Source organism: Schistocerca gregaria, chromosome 5 (genome assembly GCF_023897955.1).
Source record: "Schistocerca gregaria isolate iqSchGreg1 chromosome 5, iqSchGreg1.2, whole genome shotgun sequence".
NCBI lineage: Eukaryota > Metazoa > Arthropoda > Insecta > Orthoptera > Acrididae > Schistocerca > Schistocerca gregaria.
The window spans coordinates 319,082,824-319,106,702 of record NC_064924.1 but is presented as its reverse complement, the minus strand read 5'-3'; positions in this window follow the sequence as shown (position 1 = coordinate 319,106,702).

Here is a 23,879-nt window from a genome sequence, read left to right as displayed (position 1 = left end):
AGCATTTAGGACAATCTCGGAAGATGTTTTCTGCCTACCACCGGTTTTGAACATGTATTTTCGCCAACATATCAAGGGAAGGTTGAAGTCCCCACCAACTATAACCGTATGAGTGGTGTATTTATTTGTTACGAGACTCAAATTTTCTCTGAACTGTTCAGCAACTATATCATCGGAGTCTGGGGGATCAGTTCCAATTATTAACTTAGTTCGGCTGTTAAGTATAACCTCCACCCATACCAATTCGCACGAAATATCTACTTTGACATCACTACAAGATAAACCACTACTACAGACACAAACACTCCTCCACCAATTCTGCCTAATCTATCTTTCCTGAACACCGTCTGAGACTTCATAAAAATTTCTGCAGAATTTATTTCAGGCTTTAGTCAGCTTTCTGTACCGATAAGGATTTCAGCTTATGTGCTTTCTATTAGTGCTTGAAGCTCAAGGACTTTCCCAGCACAACTACAACAATTTACAACTACAATTACAACTGTTCCTTGATCCAAGCACGTCCTGTATTTGCCATGCACCCTTTGAGATTGCAGCCCACCCTGTACTTTCCCGAGGCCTTCTAACCTAAAAAACCTACCCGTGTAGCCACCAGCTGAGTGTAGTGAACTCCTGACCTATTCAGCGGAACCCGAAACCCCACAACCCTATGGCGCAAGTCAAGGAATCTGCAGCCAACATGGTCGCAAAACCGTCTGAGCCTCTGATTCAGACCCTCCACCCGGCTCTGCACCAAAGGTCCGCAGTCGGTTCGGTCAATGTTGCTGCAGATGGTGAGCTCTGCCTTCATCTCGTAAGCAAGACTGGCAGCCTTCACCAAATCAGATAGCTGCTGGAATCCAGAGAGAATTTCCTCAGATCTGAAGCGACACACGTCATTAGTGCCAACATGTGCCACCACCTGCAGCTGGCTGCACCCTGTGCTCTTCATGGCATCCGGAAGGACCCTTTCCACATCAGGAATGACTCCACCCAGAATGCACACGGAGTGCACACTGGATTTCTTCCCCTCCTTAGCCGCCATATCCCTAAGAGACCCTATTACGGGCCTAACATTGGAGCTCCAATAAGGAAAAAAATTTCCTGGATTTTTCCCATGTTTCCCGGATAAAAATACATTTTTCCCAGGTGAAACAACACATTTTCTCAGGTGAAAATACAATTTCTCATTGTTAACAAACAGTATACTTCCCTCAGAACAGTAAAACTGATTAGTCCTTTGAATACTACAGATTTTATACACTGGCGTAGAATTTCCCGGCTTTTTAGGAAAAACGAAACTTGGAAACAAAATAAAAATTAAAAATAAAGCATATTGTAAAGACCTTTGATGTGCAGCAACATGTAAATTGCATATTTTTGTATTACAAAAGTATAACTACAGATTACACCACACACACATATTTGTTTCCAAAGTACTGAAATTGAGATTGCAATGTGCTTTCATCAGCCAAGCATAGCTCGTGTCACATTATCTCTTCATAAAATGGCAGCAGATATTGCAAATATTGAGAGCTTAGGATACTTGATGTAGTCAGCCAACAGCACCATCACTGTTAAATAGTGCAAACACAAAAACAGGAAAAGTTCATGGTTCATGGTGGGGAGGCCTGCGTGCCTCAGCGATACAGATAGCCATACCATAGGTGAAACCACAACGGAGGGGTATCTGTTGAGAGGCCAGACAAACGCGTGGTTCCTGAAGAGGGGCAGCAGCCTTCTCAGTCGTTGCAAGGGCAACAGTCTGGATGATTGACTGATGTGGCCTTGAAACACTAACCAAAACGGCCTTGCTGTGCTGGTACTGCGAACGGCTGAAAGCAAGGGGAAACTATGGCCATAATTTTTCCCGAGGGCATGCAGCTTTACTGTATGGTTAAATGATGATGGCGTTCTCTTGGGTAAAATATTCCAGAGGTAAAATAGTCCCCCATTCAGATCTCCGGGCGGGGACTACTCAAAAGGATGTCGTTACCAGGAGAAAGAAAACTTGCGTTCTACGAATTGGAGTGTGGAATGTCAGATCCCTTAATCGGGCAGGTAGGTAAGAAAATTTAAAAAGGGAAATGGATAGGTTAAAGTTAGATATAGTGGGAATTACTGAAGTTCGGTGGAAGGAGGAAAAAGACTTCCGGTCAGGCGACTACAGGATTATAAACACAAAATCAAATAAGGGTAATGCAGGAGTAAGTTTAATAATGAATAGGAAAATAGGAGTTCCATTAGAACTACTGACAGCCTTGGGAGAGCCAGTCCTGACAAAACTCTACCATCTGGTGAGCAAGATGTATGAAACAGGCAAAATACCCTCAGACTTCAAGAAGAATATAATAATTCCAATCCCAAAGAAAGCAGGTGTTGACAAATGTGAAAATTACTGGACAATCAGTTTAATAAGTTACGGCTGCAAAATACTAACGCGGATTCTTTACAGACGAATGGAAAAACTAGTAGAAGCCGACCTCAGGGAAGATCAGTTTGGATTCCGTAGAAATGTTGGAACTTGTGAGGCAATACTGACCATACAACTTATCTTAGCAGCTAGATTAAGGAAAGGCAAACATACGTTTCTAGCAATTGTTGACTTAGATAAAGCTTTTGACAATGTTGACTGGAATATGCTCTTTCAAATTCTGATGGTGGCAGGGGTAAAATACATGGAGCGAAAGGCTATTTACAATTTGTACAGAAACCAGATGGCAGTTATAAGAGTCAAGGGACATGAAAGGGAAGCAGTGGTTGGGAAGGGAGTGAGTCAGGGTTGTAGCCTTTCCCCAATGTTATTCAATCTGTATATTGAGCAAGCAATGAAGGAAACAAAAGAAAAATTCGGAGTAGGTATTAAAATCCATAGAGAAGAAATAAAAACTTTGAGGTTCGCCGATGACATTGTAATTCTGTTCGAGACAGCAAAGGACTTGGAAGAGCAGTTGAATGGAATGGACAATGTCTTGAAAGGAGGATATAAGATGAACATCAACAAAAACAAAACAAGGATAATGGAATGTAGTCGAATTAAGTCGAGTGATGCTGAGGGAATTAGATTAGGAAATGAGACACTTAAAGTAGTAAAGGAGTTTTGCTATTTGGGGAGCAAAATAACTGATGATGGTCGAAGTAGAGAGGATATAAAATGTAGACTGGCAATGGAAAGTGTAGCCATGTATGGAAGTGAAACATGGACGATAAATAGTTTGGACAAGACGAGAATAGAAGCTTTCAAAATGTGGTGCTACAGAAGAATGCTGAAGATTATATGGGTAGATCACATAACTAATGAGGAAGTATTGAATAGGATTGGGGAGAAGAGAAGTTTGTGGCACAACTTGACCAGAAGAAGGGATTGGTTGGTAGGACATGTTCTGAGGCATCAAGGGATCACCAATTTAGTATTGGAGGGCAGCGTGGAGGGTAAAAATCATAGAGGGAGACCAAGAGATGAATACACTAAGCAAATTCAGAAGGATGTAAGTTGCAGTAGATATTTGGGAGATGAAGAAGCTTGTACAGGTTAGAGTAACATGGAGAGCTGCATCAAACCAGTCTCAGGATTGAAGACCACAACAACAACATTAATAAACAGACTGGAATTAGGTAGTAGGAAAAGAGAGAAGGAAATGTAGTAGGTGAATATGGATTGGGGGAAAGGAATGAAACAGGAAGCAAACTGGTAGAATTTTGTGCAGAGCATAATTTAATCATAGCTAACACTTGGTTTAATAATCATGAAAAAAGGTTGTATACACGGAAAAGACCAGGAGACGCGGGAAGGTTTGGGACTGATTACACAACGGTAAGAAGAGATTTCAATACCAGGTTTTGAATTGTAAGACATTTCCAGGAGCAGATGTTGAGCATAATTTACTGGTTATGAACTGCAGTTTAAAACTAAAGAAACTGCAAAAAAGGTATTATTTTATGGAGATGGAACATGGATGAAGTGAATGAACCCAAGGTTGTAGAGAGTTTCAGAAGCTGCATTATGGAATGACTGACAAGAACAGGGGAAAGTAATACAGTAGAAGGAGAATAATGGTATCTTTCAGAGATGAAATAGTAAAGGCAGCAGAGGATCAAGTACGTAAAAAGATGAAGGCAGTAGAAATCCTTGGGTAACACAAGAGATATTGAATTTAATCAATGGAAGGAGATAATATAAAAATGCAATAAATGAAGCAGGTGAAAGTGAATCCAGACATCTAAAAAATGAGATCAACAGGAAGCACAAAAAGGATAAGCAGGAATGGGTAGACGACAAATGTTTGGATTATGTTGAATGATGATGATTGGTTTGTAGGGCACTCAACTGCACGGTTATCAGTGCCCATACAAATTCCCAACCTTTGCTCAGTCCAGTCTCACAACTTTCATGAATTATAATCAAATGATGAGGACAGCACAAACACCCAGTCATCTCGAGGCAGATGAAAATTCCTAACCCCGCCGGGAATTGAACCCGGAACCCCGAGCTCGGGAAGCAAGAATGAGCAGTGGATACAAATGTAAGGACGTAGAAGCATATATCACTAGGGTTAAAATAGATGCTGCCTACAGGAGTACTAAAGAGAAATTTGGGGGAAAGATATATCAAGAGCTGCGATGGAAAACCAGTCTTAAGCAAAGGAGGGAAAGCAGAAAGGTTGAGAGAATACACAGAGCGTATATATAAGGGAGATGTACTTGAGGCCAATATTATAGAAATGGAAGAGGATGTAGATGAAGATGAAAAGGAAGATATGATACTGCATGAAGAATTTGACAGAACACTGAAAGACCTAAGTCGAAACGAGGCCCTGGGAGTAGACAACATTCCGTTAGAACTACTGACAGCCTTGGAAGAGCCAGCCATGACAAAACTATTCCATCTAGTTAGCAAGATGTATGAGACAGGAGAAATACCCTCAGACTTCAAGAAGAATATAATAATCCCAATTCCAAATAAAGCACCAGATGTGAAAATTACCGAACTATTGGTTTAATAAGTCATGGGTGCAAAATACTAACACAAATCTTTTACAGAAGAATAGAAAAACTTGTAGATGCTCACCTTGGGAAGATGAGTTTGAATTCAGGAGAAATGTAGGAACATACGAGGCAATACTGACCCTATGGCTTCTCATAGAAGATTGGTTAAGGAGAGGCAAACCTATGTTTACAGCATTTGTAGATTTAGAGGAAGTTTTTGGCAATGTTGACTGGAAAACTCTCTTTAAAGTTCTAAATGTGGCTGTGCTAAAATACAGAGAGCAAAAGGCTATTTACAATTTGTACAGAAACCAGATGGCAGTCATAAGGATCTAGTGGCACGAAAGGGAAGCAGTGGTTGAGAAGGAAGTGAAGCAGGGTTGTACCCTATCCCTAATGTTATTCGGTCTGTATATTGAGCAAGCACTACAGGAAACAAAAGAAAAATTTGGAGTAGGAATTAAAGTCCAGGGAGAAGAAATAAAAACTTTGAGGTTAGCTGATGATATTGTAATTCTGTCACAGACAGCAAAGGACTTGAAAGAGCAGTTGAACAGAATCGGCAGTGTCTTGAAAAGAGGATATAAGATAAACATCGACAAAAGCAAAATGAGGATAATGGAATGTAGTCAAATTAAATAAGGTGATGCTGTGGGAATTAGATTAGGAAACGAGACACTTAAAGTAGTAGATGTGTTTTGCTACCTGGTAAGCAAAATAACTGTTGATGGTCGAAGAAGGGAGGATATAAAATGTCGAGTGGCAATTGCCAGAAAAGCATTTCTGAAGAAGAGACATTTGCCAACATCAAGTACAGATTAAAGTGTCAGGAAGTCCTTTCTGAAAGTATTTATATGGAGTGTAGCCACGTATGGTAGTGAAACATGCACAATAAACAGTTTAGACAAGAAAAGAGTAGAAGCCTTTGAAATGTTGTGCAACAGAAGTTGTTGTTGTGGTCTTCAGTCCTGAGACAGGTTTGATGCAGCTCTCCATGCTACTCTATCCTGTGCAAGCTGCTTCATCTCCCAGTACCTACTGCAACCTACATCCTTCTGAATCTGCTTAGTGCATTCATCTTTTGGTCTCCCTATACGATTTTTAATGTCCACGCTGCCCTCCAATACTAAATTGGTGATCCCTTGATGCCTTTGAACATGTTCTACCAACCGATTCCTTCTCCTGGTCAAGTTGTGCCACAAACTTCTCTTCTCCCCAATCCTATTCAATACTTCCTCATTAGTTATGCGATCTACCCATCTAATCTTCAGCATTCTTCTGTACCACCACATTTCAAAAGCTTCTATTCTCTTCTTGTCCAAACTATTTATTCTCAATGCTTCACTTCCATACATGGCTACACTCCATACTAATACTTTCATAAACGACTTCCTGACACTTAAATCTATACTCGATGTTAACAAATTTCTCTTCTTCAGAAACGCTTTCCTTGCCATTGCCAGTCTACATTTTATATCCTCTCTACTTCGACCATCATCAGTTATTTTGCTCCCCAAATAGCAAAACTCCTTTACTACCTTAAGTGTCTCATTTCCTAATCTAATTCCCTCAGCATCACCCGACTTAATTCGACTACATCCCATTATCCTCGTTTTGCTTTTGTTGATGTTCATCTCATATACTCCTCTCAAGACACTGTCCATTCCATTCAGCTGCTATTCCAAGTCCATTTCTGTCTCTGACAGAATTACAATGTCATCGGCGAACCTCAAAGTTTTCATTTCTTCTCCATTAATTTTAATACCTACTCCGAATTTTTCTTTTGTTTCCTTTACTGCTTGCTCAATATACAGATTGAATAACATCGGTGAGAGGCTACAACCCTGTCTCACTCCCTTCTCAACCACTGCTTCCCTTTCATGTCCCTCGACTCTTATAATTGCCATCTGGTTTCTGTATAAATTGTAAGTAGCCTTTCGCTCCCTGTATTTTACCCCTCCCACCTTTAGAATTTGAAAGAGAGTATTCCAATCAACATTGTCAAAAGCTTTCTCTAAGTCTACAAATGCTAGAAACGTAGGTTTGCCTTTCCTTAATCTTTCTTCTAAGATAAGTCGTAAGGTCAGTATTGCCTCACGTGTTCCAGTATTTCTACGGAATCCAAACTGATCTTCCCCGAGGTCGGCTTCTACCGTTTTTCCATTCATCTGTAAAGAATTCGTGTTAGTATTTTGCAGCTGTGGCTTATTAAACTGATAGTTCGGTAATTTTCACATCTGTCAACACCTGCTTTCTTTGGGATTGGAATTATTATATTCTTCTTGAAGTCTGAGGGTATTTCGCCTGTTTCATACATCTTGCTCACCAGATGGTAGAGTTTTGTCAGGACTGGCTCTCCCAAGGCTGTCAGTAGGTCCAATGGAATGTTGTCTACTCCGGGGGCCTTGTTTCGACTCAGGTCTTTCAGTGCTCTGTCAAACTCTTCACGCAGAATCGTATCTCCCATTTCATCTTCATCCTCTTCCATTTCCATAAACTGTCCTCAAGTATACATCGCCCTTGTATAGACCCTCTATGTACTCCTTCCACCTTTCTGCTTTCCCTTCTTTGCTTAGAACTGGGTTTCCATCTGAGCTCTTGATGTTCATACAAGTGGTTCTCTTATCTCCAAAGGTCTCTTTAATTTTCCTATAGGCAGTATCTATCTTACCCCTAGTGAGATAAGCCTCTACATCGCTACATTTGTCCTCTAGCCATCCCTGCTTAGCCATTTTGCTATCAAGGGCTCACCAATTTTGGAGATGGAGGGGGAGGGAGGGGGGGGGGGGGGGAGACGACGGCTAAAACCATAGAGGGAGGCCAAGAGATGAATACAGCAAGCAGATTCAGAAGGATGTAGGTTGCAGTAGTTACACAGAGATGAAGGGGCTTCTACAGGATAAGGTAGCATGGAGAGCTGCATCAGACCAGTCTTTGGACCGAAGACCACAACATATAGTATAGCTACAAAAGAAGCTAACCTTTCACTGACAATATTAGTCTTTTGTTTTGCGTTGTTACCCTTTAAGTTATATCAAACACAAATGGGCCAGTAAAATTTTAAATGACAACATAAATGCCTAGTTTTCTGGTAACAAAATTTTCCAAGTGACTGGTCCCCAGAGTATTTTGAATGAGAGTCAAACGTTCTGTGATTTAGGAAAGTCAACGCATATTTTCAAGTCAACATACATCATCTTGCATAAAAGGGAATCTACTTTGAAAGCAACGCTTTTCAAACCATCATTCGTAATATTTTCCCACGACCTGTTAGATATATGTCCGTTTGGGAACGCCAGAAGGCAGGCTTACTTAGCATTCGAAGCTATGACGACGTGGCAAGACAGCGCATGGTGTTTGCTCTGTTCATACACCTTTCATTCCATTTCTGTTTGGAATTTCGTGTACGGCGGGGCATCATTTGGCCATGTGCAGCAGTGTGGCTTTTTGTTTGGAGGGGGCATACGGAGCTATTGTACTTAGGGCTGATAAGCAATGCAAAATTAGAAAGCAGTCCTTGGCACAATATTTGTTTCGAGACTAGACTATGCAACTCACCGTACCCTAATATTTTGCTATGTGGTGACTAACATAACTTTTTTTTTTAACTTTGTACTCTGCAATACTGTTATTTTGCATATCCAATCAATTTTACATTCACACAGCAAAGAGAGAGAGAGAGAGAGATGGCATAAAAAAGAAAGAACACGAATTTATTGCAAAAATAAAAAGAAACAGTTGTTTGTACACTCCAGAATAATTTACCAAAGAATGGCATTCTGTAAATGTAAGAATGAAACCACACACAGTAAGAAATAACGGCCGCCCTATAAGAGGAACGATTCAGGTATTGAAACACGCCTTGCAGTCGAAATACGTTATGTTTCATGGAAGGTAGATATGTAAAATTCTGCTAAAGCTTTTCTGTGTGGTTTTCAGGACGCCAGTTTTCTTGGAATACTATTACTGAATTATCTCGTGTTCCGTTCTTTATTACAGCATAATGCCATACGTGGCAGAAGATGAAAACGTGCACTTGAAATTCAGCGAATAGTTGGAACTAGCTTACAGTGTGAAACAAAACACTTCGTTTCTAATAAATTGAAGGGAAGCCTAACGCACAGTCACACATCATTGTGGTCCAGAACCACTCGGAAGTGACGTCAAAATGCCGAATACACAAACGCGAAGCACTCTTGTCGACTGATCGAGATCCGTGGTCGAATGATTAGGTGAAATTTTTCGGATCACACTGGATATTTGTCAACACGTCGGTGCGTCTCTGCTGAATGGTCTTGAAACGAGTGTGATCCGCTGATGTGTGACCGTAATGTGAAAGAGATGTGGCTGTTATCACATGTACACTGTAGCGAAGAAAAGGAAATGTATTTATAAATTACGTATACAAGTACTGTAAATAAATCGTACGGATTCTCACCTTATCGGATTTTACCTGCTCCTTGACCATGCTGTGACTGATCTGTTTATTCCGTCGAGGACCAAATAGGTAGCATAAAAGGTGTGCGTCACGTATACACCTAAACAATAAATGCAGTATTTCCGTAATGCATTCCGTAAACCATGATGTATAACCGTAGAGAGATGCTAAACATTGCCACTGCGTACGAGTAATAGCATTTGTTGTCGATTACACAGCTCATACTAGGGGGAAAAAAGAAACTGTTAAGAATATTTTCGTGCTAAGGCCATTAATTTTTATTTCCTGAGATACATAAGATTCCAGTGCAGTTATAATAAAATATTGATTTACCAAGAGCTGTTACTTGTGTTAAAAATATATATATGTTTTCTAGATTATGCCTCACAGGAAGTTAATGCCTTTTGCAGTATTCTCAGTTAATTATTAAACAACTTTTCAAAAGAAGCAGCCTTTGTTATGCATTTAAGTGGTGGTTGTTTGGCTACACACAGGACTGCTTCTAATCTTGTATATTAATAATGGTTTCTATGATCATACAAATGAATTTTGATCATGCAAAAACGGCTTTACAGGATCATGAGAGGTGTATGAAACCATCTTCCACGACACTCTGAAAGATTTCTGAGGATGGCCTGATTTCAGGCTATTGTAATTCGTTGGAGGAGGTAATAATAATTTTATGTTAGAATTGGCTGGCAAAAGTATGCACCTGTAGAGACATTACGAACTCTAGAAAATAACTTTTTTCTGCTGCCAGTGCAGATTTCATTGACTGCCTGTGGTGAAACGATTAATAAAAGCCAAATTTCCTTAGCAAAACGACAAAAATAAATTCATTGTTTTGCAAAGTGGTTAATGCAGGATTGCCAATATCCTGTAAATAAAATGAAACTAACAACATATTTTAGTATTCCATAAGTACGATAATGTATTTTAATCCACATGATAGCTCCTAGCCACAGAAATTCGTTTAGTTTTCATCTTACGGTAGAGCTGTTAACGAAAAGAGAACAGCAAAAACACGAAACGTAAATGCGGGTCACGTGAAGCCCCATATATACGATATTTCCGAATTGGGGCAAAAACTTGGTAGTGGCGCCCCCCACCCCCCTCGTGCATTTGAGGTGGAATGTGAAAAATTTCGTAAAAATCGATTTTTCAAAAATTTGATCATTTTGCAGCATACATCTTTCTGAAGAGGTTGATATATAAAACATTTATGTTCGAGGAAGTGTAAGGAATGTTATTTGATATTGATTTAGTGTACCAATGTCCAGTGCCACGCCTCTTCTCATAACATTCTTCTATCGCATGTTACTGTATTTCGCCGTGTGAAACGTGTATATTCTGAAATGAAAGCCGGCATAGCGGTATTCAGCGGAAATTAAAATACCCTGTGGTTCTCCTTCTGCTCGCATTCGGCTGGTTTGATATCCTACATCCCCTTTAAAAAAAATTTGAAGTAAAATACTGGGAGGGGTTATTTGTGACTGGGAGAATAGCTCTTCAGAAAATTTGCACTCTTTATTCACTATTGGCTAATAACTTTCTCTTTTGTGCAACGTAAATATGGGGAACATAAAACTAGTAAAGGCAAAAGACAGTACACATTTCTCCAATACTTACATTCTAGCATTTTTTTCTCTCTAATCTTGCTACAGGTCTACATGGCGTGTTCGATTCTACGAAAGAATAAAAATGTAGGAGTCTTAATACTGAAAGAGCTTTTAATACGAATGGTATCTAAGACTGGTGTGGTTGATTATGTCTATTTTGTCTGTCTGATAGATAAAACGAAACAGGTCTGTCTAATATTGTAGCAATTGTAAGACACGCGAAATAAGCGAGACTGTTTCGGCACAAATGGTCATTTGTATCTACCTCATTTACATTGATATCACGACAGAATATAGATCATGAAGCACCAATATCAAATACCAGTTAGGCCTACTAAAAAGCAAAAAGTTTTATGTTAGGAAATAGTTCCAAATTTCATTCATATGCTCCATTTCTCAAGTAAGAGATCGAAAAGTAGTAGTAGTAGGAGTACGAAATTTTTTATATAAATCTGGAATCGTCATATTCTTCCATATAATTTGTCTGATGTCCCTGTTTCTTCTCTTTCCTCATTCTAAAGGTGCCTTCACCCTGAAAACCAACTCCAACAAACTCAGTTGGCAACTGTTTTCAACTCAAGGTTTGACTTAGTTTTCAACTGTTGTGAACAGTTGTTTGAAGTCACGAGCCTGAACAACTAGTTGAGAGAAGTTTTGTCTCGAATTTGTAGTTTTTGGTCAGTGAGCAAAAGCATGGCAAAGTTGTGTGACTTGCATTTACTGTGTCATCTGCTGTGTTTCTTTCGACAATGGCAATCCACGAGTCGTCAACAGATCCAACAATTTAGTTTTTGTTAGAAATTGAAATGAGGTAACCTCTTTAGAATTATTCATATTCTGCATATAACGACAGATATAAAAGGAAAGATTTGTTGAAAGCAGTTTCGGATAAGACTGGTGCACCGTTTGTGGAGTGTGAAAAGAAATGGTCAAATATAAAAACACAGTGCAACCATGAGGGTTTAAAATGGTCCAAACTAAAAGTGGGTCTGAGGCAACTGAGATCTACGTTCCGAAATGGATATTTTATGAGCAATTAAGTATTTGGGACACGAGAACAAGCCAGGGAGAAAAATATTTACAATCGTAATTACTGAAACTGTAGATTGTTGGTAGGAAACTTTGTAATTACAACTGTATTTTCACGGAAATTTATCTATTTCTCTCGTCATATCATTTTGTCAAAATACGATATAAAGTAGCTTGCAAATTAATGGCTTACATTGTTAATAAGTAAAGCTATAAGGGTTTTGTTTGGATGTATTTAATTACATTTGCCTTTTCACTCGATAATTATTTATTCATATTCCTAATGCCATTTAACTTTACGAACATTCGATACAAAGTAGACTGCAAATTTATCCCTTATATTCTTTGTGGTTCTTTTGCATTGCCTTCCGTTATCTAAAGTCATTTATTTTTCGGATATAACCTGCAACTGCCATCCGAAACTCTGCCTGTTTCTGGATCTTCCACATCAGAACTGCCATCTGGGGAGTAAATTGTGGCACTTTCTTTATTTCTTCTAAGAAAACTGAGCAAAGACACAGTTGCAGAAGTCACTAATGATGCTTTTTCAGGATTTAAGTGCATAGTTGTTGTAAGTCGTCGAAAAACTGTTCACAACATTCCAAAAAACATTCTCCATACTTCTTCTAGCGCGCAGTATTCGGTAATTAAACGTTCTTTCCTGGCTGCCTTTCTCTGCCATCCGACATATGATTTCATCACGTACTCAAAGAGCAAAAGCATCATCTCCCACCATAACAAATGGCAAATCTTCAGTCAGATTCCATTTACATTCTTTTCTGTAACAAAAAATAAAAACGCCAAACTTGTGTTTACAAGAGTTTGTAGCTGTTGTTAACCTTTTTCAACAGTTGCAAGTTTGCCAAATTTACGACTTTGAGTATGGCTTTGTTTGTGGGAGTTGGTTTTCGGTGGGAAGGTATCTTAATAAGCAATCCTGTCATCACTAGTTCTGTAACTATTCCTCCTATTGTCCAAACATATTTCCTGGTTAACTTCAGTAAACCCTTAGAATCGCCAGTTTAATTAACCCACGTTTATTCGTCAGTTACGAGTTAGTATGTCTCCATATAATGCATGTTGTTGTTGTTGTGGTCTTCAGTCCTGAGATTGGTTTGATGCAGCTCTCCATGCTACTCTATCCTGTGCAAGCTGCTTCATCTCCCAGTACCTACTGCAACCTACATCCTTCTGAATCTGCTTAGTGTATTCATCTCTTGGTCTCCCTCTACGATATTTACCCTGCATGCTGCCCTCCAATACTAAATTGGTGATCCCTTGATGCCTCAGAACATGTCCTACCAACTGATCCCTTCTTCTAGTCAAGTTGTGCCACAAACTTCTCTTCTCCCCAGTCCTATCCCATATCTCCTCATTAGTTATGTGATCTACCCATCTAATCTTCAGAATTATTGTGTAGCACCACATTTCAAAAGCTGCTATTGTCTTCTTGTCCAAACTATTTATCGTCCATGTTTCACTTCCACTGCGCACTATTCCTGGAATAGAAATGAAACGGCAGCTAACCAGGGACTTTACAACTGGCCCTTAGTGCACCAATCTGGCATAATTTTCTGTCAAAATTTAATTTTCTTGGATACACCGAGAAGATAACATGTAATCTTTCTTAGCTGTTATTCCTGTCAGTCGTTTATTTCCACTCTGTTCCACACTTATGATTCCCACATCAAGCCAATCACAGAAACAAACAGCGATTGGTATTCACCCGTTCTGGTTTATTCGGCTGAGCTCAAAAAGCCCCATCCCCTTTTGTCGGCAGGGAAAATTTTTTACTTCTTGCTGTGTCAGGGATTCCCTGGCAGAGACTTCACATACACTATTAACGCATTCAAAGAATCAACTTATGATTCGTTCAGAAATCAACTTAGAATGTGTTAAATAGCAAATAGGGATGTGTTTCAAAATCATATGAATAATCAATAGACCTACATGTGCTGGATGCTAGGCTCTTTGTGTAACAATCCTAATTTACACAATTGTGACTCCACGCTCGTCGAAAGCAGTTTGTCGTTACAAAATCTTGCACAGGCTACGTAAATTTCGCTTTTGGCGGACGCTTGTGTGTGCACTGTGTTTTTTGTTGCAAATGGCGCACTTTCTTTGAAGTTTTATACTGGTCTCTCTCTCTCTCTCTCTCTCTCTCTCTCTCTCTCTTACGTTTTATTGCTACAATGTTACTCTGTAGCAGCAGGATACAATAAAATTCTGTTAAGAGTATCAGTTCTTACCAGTCAAAATTACAAAAATTTAACAGAAGACTCAAACAATGAAAGATTCCTGGAATTCTAAAAAGTTCTCGGGTTTCCCTTTGCTGAAACAATTCCCACGTTTTTCCCTGGACGTATATACCCTGACACAGCGACTGCTCACGTAACATGGGCAATCCACTTTTGAGTCTCGGTCCGGAAAAAAAATTTGTACTTTCGCCATTGAATTATTTGATTGCCTAATGTGACTGCTATTGTTACCTTCCCTGAAATATTCCTGCAGTGTCTTAGATAAATTCTGCATGGTAATATTCCAACAGGAATTTTTGCAATTACTACTCTGATCTTAGCTTTCAATTCTACTGTTGAAGAGTATAAACTGCTATACATTTTGTATTTAAAAAAGAAAATGCATGCTTACGAATCAGGGGATCTTGGAGATCAGTGGAATGTCACCGTTTCTTGAAATTGTGTAGCAATTAACAAGTAGTAGTAGTAGTAGTAGTAGTAGTAGTTTATTCGTCCAGACAATGTGCCTCGTATAGATTTCGTTAAAGAACTTAGTATAACAAAAATAAGGGTGTACAGTTTCCTACATAACACAATGGTTCCTTGTACCCATCACAATACTTTTTTGCTCTACACCTTTGATTACTGTAATAACATAAAACTATGAGAAGGATTTTTACATTAAAAACATTACAAGTAAACAAATGATTTAACACATTTGTTCAGGCCTTTTACATGAAATACATTACAAGTAAATAATTGATTTAACACTTTTGTTCAGAAAAATTAACATTGAGGCTACGACAACCATTTGGTTTATGGTACTATTAACACACAGTAAATGAATGTAATTACTTGCTACAAGGTTACTGCACATATTCATTTATACTACAATAGCAGTTGGACATTAAGAATTTAAATATTTGCTTCCTCGAATGTAGAAAATATTTTTTATTTCTTTTAGCTGAGCTGGAAGTTTGTTGTACAAAATAGTAACCTGAATGTTGGTTTGTTTTTGTGTTAAAGCCTTGTTTACCCTTTGTATGTGGATATCATTGCACATTCTTGTATTGTACGAGTGAAGATCTGAGTTGGTTTTATAATTACCAGTGAGCATTTTTATATTAACACCACTTAAGTAGAGGCATGGTAAGAGTAGAATATTTAGGTGTTGAAATAACTGTTTGCAAGGCGTTAGCCTTTTACTGTTTGAAATTATTCTAATAGCTCGTTTTTGTAAGGTGAAGATGGTTTTCTTGTTTGCCTTATTATGACCCCAGAAGGGTAGGCCTTTAGGTGATAGCATAATGGATGTAAGCAAAGTAGACAGGTCAGCTACACTCTCTGCTACACATAGTAATAATTATGCATAATGGAAAGCAAGCAGAGCTTAACTTGATAGTGGGGTAGAGAATGTGGGCTTTCTAGTCTAAATTTTCATCAATTTGCACACCTAAGCATTTTTTGGCAGCTATCCTTTCAATTTGTTTATTCTGAATATCATGTAATGTACATCATTACTTTTTTTTAAGTATTTAAGGTTAGCCTGTCCTGTTCAAATCTGTTTTGTATGTATTCTAAAGCTCTGGTTGCAGTTGTTGACAATACCCTATTTATGTCTGTTATAACAATATTTGTGTAATCAGCAAACAAACTTATGTGCATACCACTGATTGAGATCTTGATATCGAGGTGCTAGAACACTGCCCTGAGGTACTCTGCCTGGTACAATCTCCATGTTCGATCTGTATACAATGATTGGTTTTTATTGTTTACTGAGGTAATTTCTATTACCTGTTTTCTGTTGTGGAGATATGAGTGAAACCATTTTAATGTAACTCCTCCAATACCTATAGCTTTTAGTTTGTCTAGCAATATATCATGAACAACAGTATTGAATGCCTTTGATAAGCCCAAATTTATTCCTACTGTTATTTCTGTCACACTATTAGAAAGTTTTCGATGAATTGCTGCTTCTGTACCCACGCCTTTGCGAAAACCACGTTGGTTTACAGATAAGAGATTGAATTTTTCGAGGTAGTTTGTAATTATGTATTTCTCTATTATTTTTGAAAATACAGGTAATAAAGCTATTGGTCTATAGTTTCCCCACTTCATATGTGTTACCCTTGTTTACAATGGTTTTTATCTTTTAAATTTTTAATCTTTGTGGGAACGCCCCTTCTGTTAACAATATGTTTACGAGGGTGGTTCTGCTATGATGATAGCAAATTTAATTATGACTGAACCTCGTACCTTGATAATTCCAGAGGACATCTTGTTCTTCATAGTTTTTATTATCTTAAGAACTAATTTATTTGTGGGACATAGCAATACTGAATTACCACTTTGCTCTCTTTGAACTGTGGTACTACTATTTCCAGCAAAATTTGTACTCAGATTGACTGGAGTGTTTATGAAAGTCATTTGTGTAATTTGCAAGAGTACCATTTCTCAGTAGCATACCACAATCATCTTTTATTACAGTTTAATCTTGCTTTTCAAAACTTTTGTTTCCTTTTTTTACTATATTCCATATTGCCTTCGACTTGTTTGCTGTCTCACTGATTGCTTTGTCTTGGTTGTTTTAATTACTTTCTTATAAGTTTTTACATATTCTGCAATGTGTTCAACTTAGTTGTCTTGTCTCAGGTGATTGAGAAGATTTAGCTTTTGACTGGATACAGGTGTTACGCACTGGCTGCTGTTTCTTGGCATGACAATAATTCTTGTCAATTTTTTTGGAAAACACTTCTCAAATATGGATATGAAAGTATTATAAAATGCAGTTTATTTTGAGTATACATCTTCCCAGATTTCTTTTGCTAATGACTACATAAAATATTAACCTTTTCTGGGTAGAAGTGCCTTTTATTCTCCCACTTGTATTGTCTTTTTCATTTTCAATTAACAGGTTGATGCTAAAAACCCCACATAGTAATAAGTTCACTTCATTGTTATACAGAATGTTCAGCATTGCTTCCAGATTAAAATATATATATATATATATATATATTTTATATATATATATATATATATATATATATTTTATATATATATATATATATATATATATATATTTGTGGCCTAGTGGTGACCGGTATGTTGATATGACAATTAGATTTTTATGCTTCTCCTCATATTTTAGCTCTATTGGCAAATGATTAAAAATGTATCTCGATAGTTAGATGACATGTTTCAGATATAACTTTATACTGCAGCCCAGCTCAAGTGTATATGCACACTCCTCCATTTTTACAAACAATGCGGCAATATTGAGATGCTAATTCAAAATTGCTTATATTTGTAAGATTTAATTCACTGACCCTGCACGTATGTTCTGATAGACAAATACAAGAGAAAGCTACAAAGTTGTTTATGGCGACTTGTAACACTTTGTTTTTGAGACACTGAACGTTTTGACTCATTATCTTGAAACTTTTGAAAGTATTCGTTATTTTGTCAATACCTGGTGAAGTGTTGCTTTGTTTCTGATTTCTGACACTTACTGCAATTTTTCAGGCTTATTTGTCACAATCTCTTCCTTTTCTTCGTTTGGTGCCATAAAAAATCACCACTAAGTGAAGCAGCTGTACCTACCCTTTGGCTCTTCAGACAGTGTTGACCAGTTGCTACTGTTGTTGGAATTTCAGCGGTTGGTGCTGTAGGTAGCATGGTTTCTCGTACAATTACTGTGTTTTACTGACGCTGTTTCTGCTGGAGGTGGGGCTGCTGCTGTAACTGATGTTGATATAAGTTTAGTTATTACTGCTGTTTCTTCTGTTGTTGCTGCAGTCACGTGTGTTGTACTTGCTACAGCTGACTTTGGGGATTTTACTGATCCTGCTGTTTGTGTTGCAGATATTTGCAGGTGCTTCTTGATTTTTTCCAGTAATTTCTGGATCACAGTTTATTCCCTAGACTGTTCAAGTGAAGGCCATGTGATTATGAAACCTGCGCCCACCGTTGGTAATATCACCAACATCGTTTTGCAATTGCTTGCATGTATCAGAAAGAAGGTCGTTGGCAGCTCTGATCTTGTTTACACAACACCAACGTGGCACATCGTAGCGGTGGGGAATGGTCACAAAGAGAAAATTTGTGTGCGACATGTGAACCAGTTGTTTTATTAATTCTGAGCAAGCTACGGATGTTTCGTTTCTTTATATATCGTTTGAGCCGCCAAACAGAGCTGTAAAGTCCCCTGAAGATAATTTCTTGATAATGGATAACATTCATTATGTCTGTGAGGGGCGCTCCTGGCTTGACAAAGCTCGTGGCCTTACAACTGCTGTCTCATTCCGCGTCCATGGCTATCAGCTTGAATATAAAGTTTCATCAAGCTATCACGAATTTTTTGTTGCGACATACGTACATGTTGTCTTAGTTAGCGAGTCTTCAGGGTGCAGAAACGTCTGGTTTGTGTATCTGAAAGGTTTGCAGTAGCATTTTATGATGCACAGTCAGTCGTCATATCTTTTTTTTTTTTTTTTTTTTTTTTTAAAGGAACTGATGAATTTGGTAACACACTGCTGTTTCCGGTATAACATTTCCATTCCGGTATTTTGTTTTCGGCTGTTTTATGCGACGGACTGAATTTTTCGCACCGTAAATTGAGCTCTTTCGCATACAATGCATATGACGCCATTTTTGCCACCTCTCGTAGTTTTTACACACACTGTAGCTTGTTTTAGTGTTGATGCAAGTACTTGTATCTGAGTGAAATTTATCATACGATTTACTCGCGTTCTGTTGTGTGTCTGTCAGTCGTGTTTTAAAGCCTCTCTCTCCTCCAATAACACAGAGATAATTTGGTTTGGCCACCGAACAGTTTTTCAGTTAAAGTTTTTGAACTAAATCGCGTGTGAGACATTTTGAGCAGAAGCATATCTTAAGTTTTGGATCTGTATTGACACACTTCTAATGGAGCACAGTTTTACATACCGCGCATATTACACCTTTTGCTACACGTTTCTCGCAGATGCAGGGGTCCGAATGCATTATTTAACTTCATTCGTCGTATGACGATGCGGACGCTCCATGTGTGAAGTTTTCTTCATATATTCTTCTGGCTTCATTGTTCTTTTCCGGTACTTTTCTGATGATGTACCACGAGAAACACAAATACTCGTGATATACAGCGATACTATTACACATTGTACACTTTTCCTCGTTTGTTCGGACCTAATATTCTGCAAATCTACACTCCGCGCCATGTTGCAATGCCTGTCAACAATTTCTGAAAATGTTTGTAGTTTTTGCGTAACAAATATTTTGAGCATGGCGATGTACCGATCCGATGCAATTATAATTACAATGTCATTTTCGTCCTCAAACAAAACGATGCAGCTGAAGGTATTAATATCATTCTAATTTCATACTGTGACTTTGTGTCACTGTGCAGTGGGTTTCCTTGTGCCAAATAAATAAAGTTATGTTTACTAACAAACCAATAAAGAAGGAAATGTGGTTCGTCCGACATCCACTGATTGTTAACAAACTCACTGTTGTCTGCCTTTTCCATCATTCGTTCACATAATTGTTGTATTAGGTGATCATTGGGTTTTCAGTTCCTGGACAATCTACAACTTTTATGGGCGGTAATGCAAATCCTGTACTAATATTTTTTGAATACTTGAACTATTCAACTGTAAAGAAGATGCATCATGATGGACTGAACGATATGGGCTTCTTATGACAGCATCTTGAACTTCCCATTTCTCTGAATCACTCTGCATAATGGTAAAGACCCTTTGTCATAAGCTTTATATTAGTTGCAAAGTTTGGAATTAGGCCATTTAGGTGTTGATCTCAAGAGTTGCTCAAAAGGCATGTGTTCAGAAATTTTCCCAGCACTTCGATGTATGAAAAAGAGTAAGTCTGAAACATTATGCCCCAATGTACATAATCCGGCCTGCTAAGTGGAAGAGATGTTCTGAAAATTTACATTAGCTGATCAAATGTGGATATTTTTAATTACTGTTAATGAACTACAAACACCTGTGTGGTTTCAATGACTGACTTCCATGCATTATTTACAGCTTCTAGGTAAAATATTGTAAACCATCCACTTATCCCTCCCACCCTAGTTGCATTTCAGTTCACTATCTTTGTTCTTCATTACATTCTTCAAGCACGCGAGACAATGCCTCCTGGTACTCTGAATATCTAAACAGGTGTAATTAACTACTTCATCTGAAATGCTTATAAACTCTAGCAAGGATCTCCAGCATCATTGTATGCTCTATTTGGCACTTTTAAGCCGAAAATGAAAAAAAAATTTGGGAATATTCTTGTCTTTTTAGTGACTTTTTTCCAATATAAAACTACCTGCTCACACATCAATAGTTGATCTGTCAGAGGTAGAAAAGCAGATTATAATTTCTATAGAAATATTTTGACAGTAGACAAAGAGCAAAGAGAGAAACACAATTTGGAAATGCGGAATACTATTGTCATACTATCATGAATAACAAACTAAAAGAGGAATGAGAGAGAAAACTGATTAGACACTAATAGAAACTGACATTTAATCAGCTGAAATAATGAAGTCTGCCCATCTCTGTTTACATGTTAAAGTAAGAAAGATTCAGACTGGTGTAAGCTATACATCTTTTTAAAAAGTGTTCCGGTTTCCTGTTAGAAGTTACTGCAAGAGTTGTGTATGTGTTTTTGGAGCTTGTGGGCAAACAACGGTGAGGTCATCAGCACCCTTACACTTATTAAAACAAATGAGTATGGCTAAAACCCTTGAAAATATTTTCCGCACTGATACACTCGAATCAAGCATGCAATAACTAACTTACATATTCTACAACAATGGAGAAAGTGTAATAGAAGCTGCACGTAAGCTACACATAAGATTAAAGCAAAAGTAAAATGACAAAGCAGCTATAAGAAAGGAACAGGAAAATGTCACTTACAATAAACTTGAATGAGCCAGTCACCCTGTTAATGCAACATCTCCCTAAACTGTTGTTAAAAATGGGAAATTCACAAAACTTTAAAACTTGAATCACATTCATTTGACCATCACTTAAAATAGAGGGAAGATCCATCAGCAAATCCACCACGGCCCACTGGTCAGACAATAACACACAGTCCAATAATATGTGACACTCAGTTATCTGTACTCCATATGCACCACACGTTGGAGGGTCCTCTTGCCATGGCTGTGGCCTATGTGAGACAAGTAAGAACTGTGTACATTACTACACACCTGTTATTGTCAGTCATTTCGAGGCACTCGTCTTCCCACTGACGCTTAAGTTTTGTACCTCAACAGCAAGGTCATAACATTCAAGGGTATGGCACACTGAAAAAAAACTGAGGATCACAAAACACCTCCTTGGATGCTAGATCTGTCCTTTTGTTCCCTGCAATACTCACGTGCTGGTACCAAGCAGAAAGACACCTCCTTCCCCAGTCATCGTAGTTGGAGGAGGGCGTCCTGGACATTCCAGATGAGTTTATCTGCTAGGTACAAATGTTGGAGAGAGCGAAGAGTGTTTAGAGAATCTGAACAACCAAGAACTTTAGCACTGGAAGAATGTCTCATCTGTTGCAGTGCCCACAAGATCACATGTAACTCTGCATCAAAAACGGTAAATTCTTGAGGGAGTAGCACCTTGAGGACACGATCTGGGGAAACGACAGAGCAACCAATGGAGTCCCCCTGCTTGGAGGAAGGGCGTTCCAGAGCCAGATGAGTAGCAGTATGGTATGCAGGCGAAGTCACAGCTACGAGGAACTTACAAGCCTGACACACCATGACGAGCTGCCACTGAATGGTGAGTGGTGGTTCCCCAGTCTCAGCACACAGACAGGGTATGGGACTGGTCCTATAATCAGCTCTGGTCAGCAAAATCTCCTCATGGTGGACAGTGTCAATGATATTCAAATAAGAAGGCATCACCAATCCATACACCAAGCACCCATACTCCAGCCATGAATGCATGAAGGCCCTATAAAAATGGAGCAGATATGATCTGTATGCAACCCAACACCTTCGGCTAAGGCACTTTATGATGTTCACTGCCTTTGGGCTTCTGGCTTTTGGGTCTCTCAGGTGAGCTAACCACGACAAACTGCAAACAAAAATGAGGCCTAGAAACCTCACTAAATGTCTAAAATTTAGGATTATGTCCCTCATATGCACAGCAGATAAATTAAAAATACAATGATAATGATTAAAATGAAAACTCACACACATTGGCAGAAAACTGAAACACTGTCTCTGCGGCCCACTTCTCTAACCTATGCAATTTAAGTTGCAACTTACAGCTCTCTGTTACAACACAGGAGGAGGAACAGAAAACAGCAAAACCGTCCACAAATAAGGAGCATTATACAGGACTCCTTACCACAGATGTGATATTGTTTATGGCTATGGCATAGTGGGTCACACTTAAAACACTGACCTTAGGGGCACCATTCTCTTGCTCAAAATAACCTGACAGCAAGTTACCAAATTGCGCCCCAAAAAACTGCTGAGATAGGAAAAACCATATGATGATGTGCAGCTGGTCACGAAAGCCCTATTGATGCAGTTGAACGAGAATGTAGTGACTCAAAGTAGTACTGCATGCCTCACTGGTATTGAAGAACAGGCCAATAATGTGATGTTTACATAGGAAAGCATGCTGAATAGCCACCTCTAGCAGGGTCAGGCTGCCGACAATACACCAGAATCTCGGTAATCCATGATGAGAGTGGCTAAGTGGGTGCCTGGTCTCTAATAACCAGAACAGAGATGGATAACCATTCACTCCAGGATCTGTCTTACACAGCTCATTACGGCAGTACTCCCACAACTACTGGGACATGTGTTGTCCTTCCCTGGTTTGAGGAGAATTATCAATAGTGCCTCTCTCCCTAAGTTGGGGAAGTAACCTGTTTGCCATATAAGATTAAAATATTCAAGGAGGATATCTTTTGACGATGCTGGCAAATATCAAAGCGGATTTGATCATGACCAGGTGTAGTGTCATGAGTATCAGACATGGCTAATTCCAGCTCCTGTTTGGATCTCAGGTCCAATTTTCCCCCCTCTACAGTTGCACAGTGACAACAAAGTGCTGAATCCTGGCTGGCACTGACAGTAGTTTGTGCACAATTTTCTGCCGGGGTCTGAGCAATTTCTCCAGGCGCTGTTTGGTGACATCCCTGTTTCAGCACAGCTGCTATTGGTAAATGGCTTTATTTACCGGAAATCCTCCTAATGTCTTCCCAGACTTTTGTAGAACAAATGGAACAAGGGATGGAGTCCAGGGGCACTTGCCATGACCTTTTATTGCCCTTCTGGATTACATATCGAGCCTTGGCCCTTCTGACACAAAATGCTGTGACGTTCTCTGTTGTCAGGCAGTACTTGAACTGTCAACGTTCAGCACGCCTGACCCGGATTTCTGAGTGGCACTCATCTGTCTACCAACACACAATTCACCACTTAAGATGACTTCATAACTTTGGAAAGGATAAGTCAATGACATGATGGATCATCCATGATCCATCATGGACCATGGTGTGATGTGGTCCATCCATCCCTGGACAGTAACAGTGTTCAAATACAGC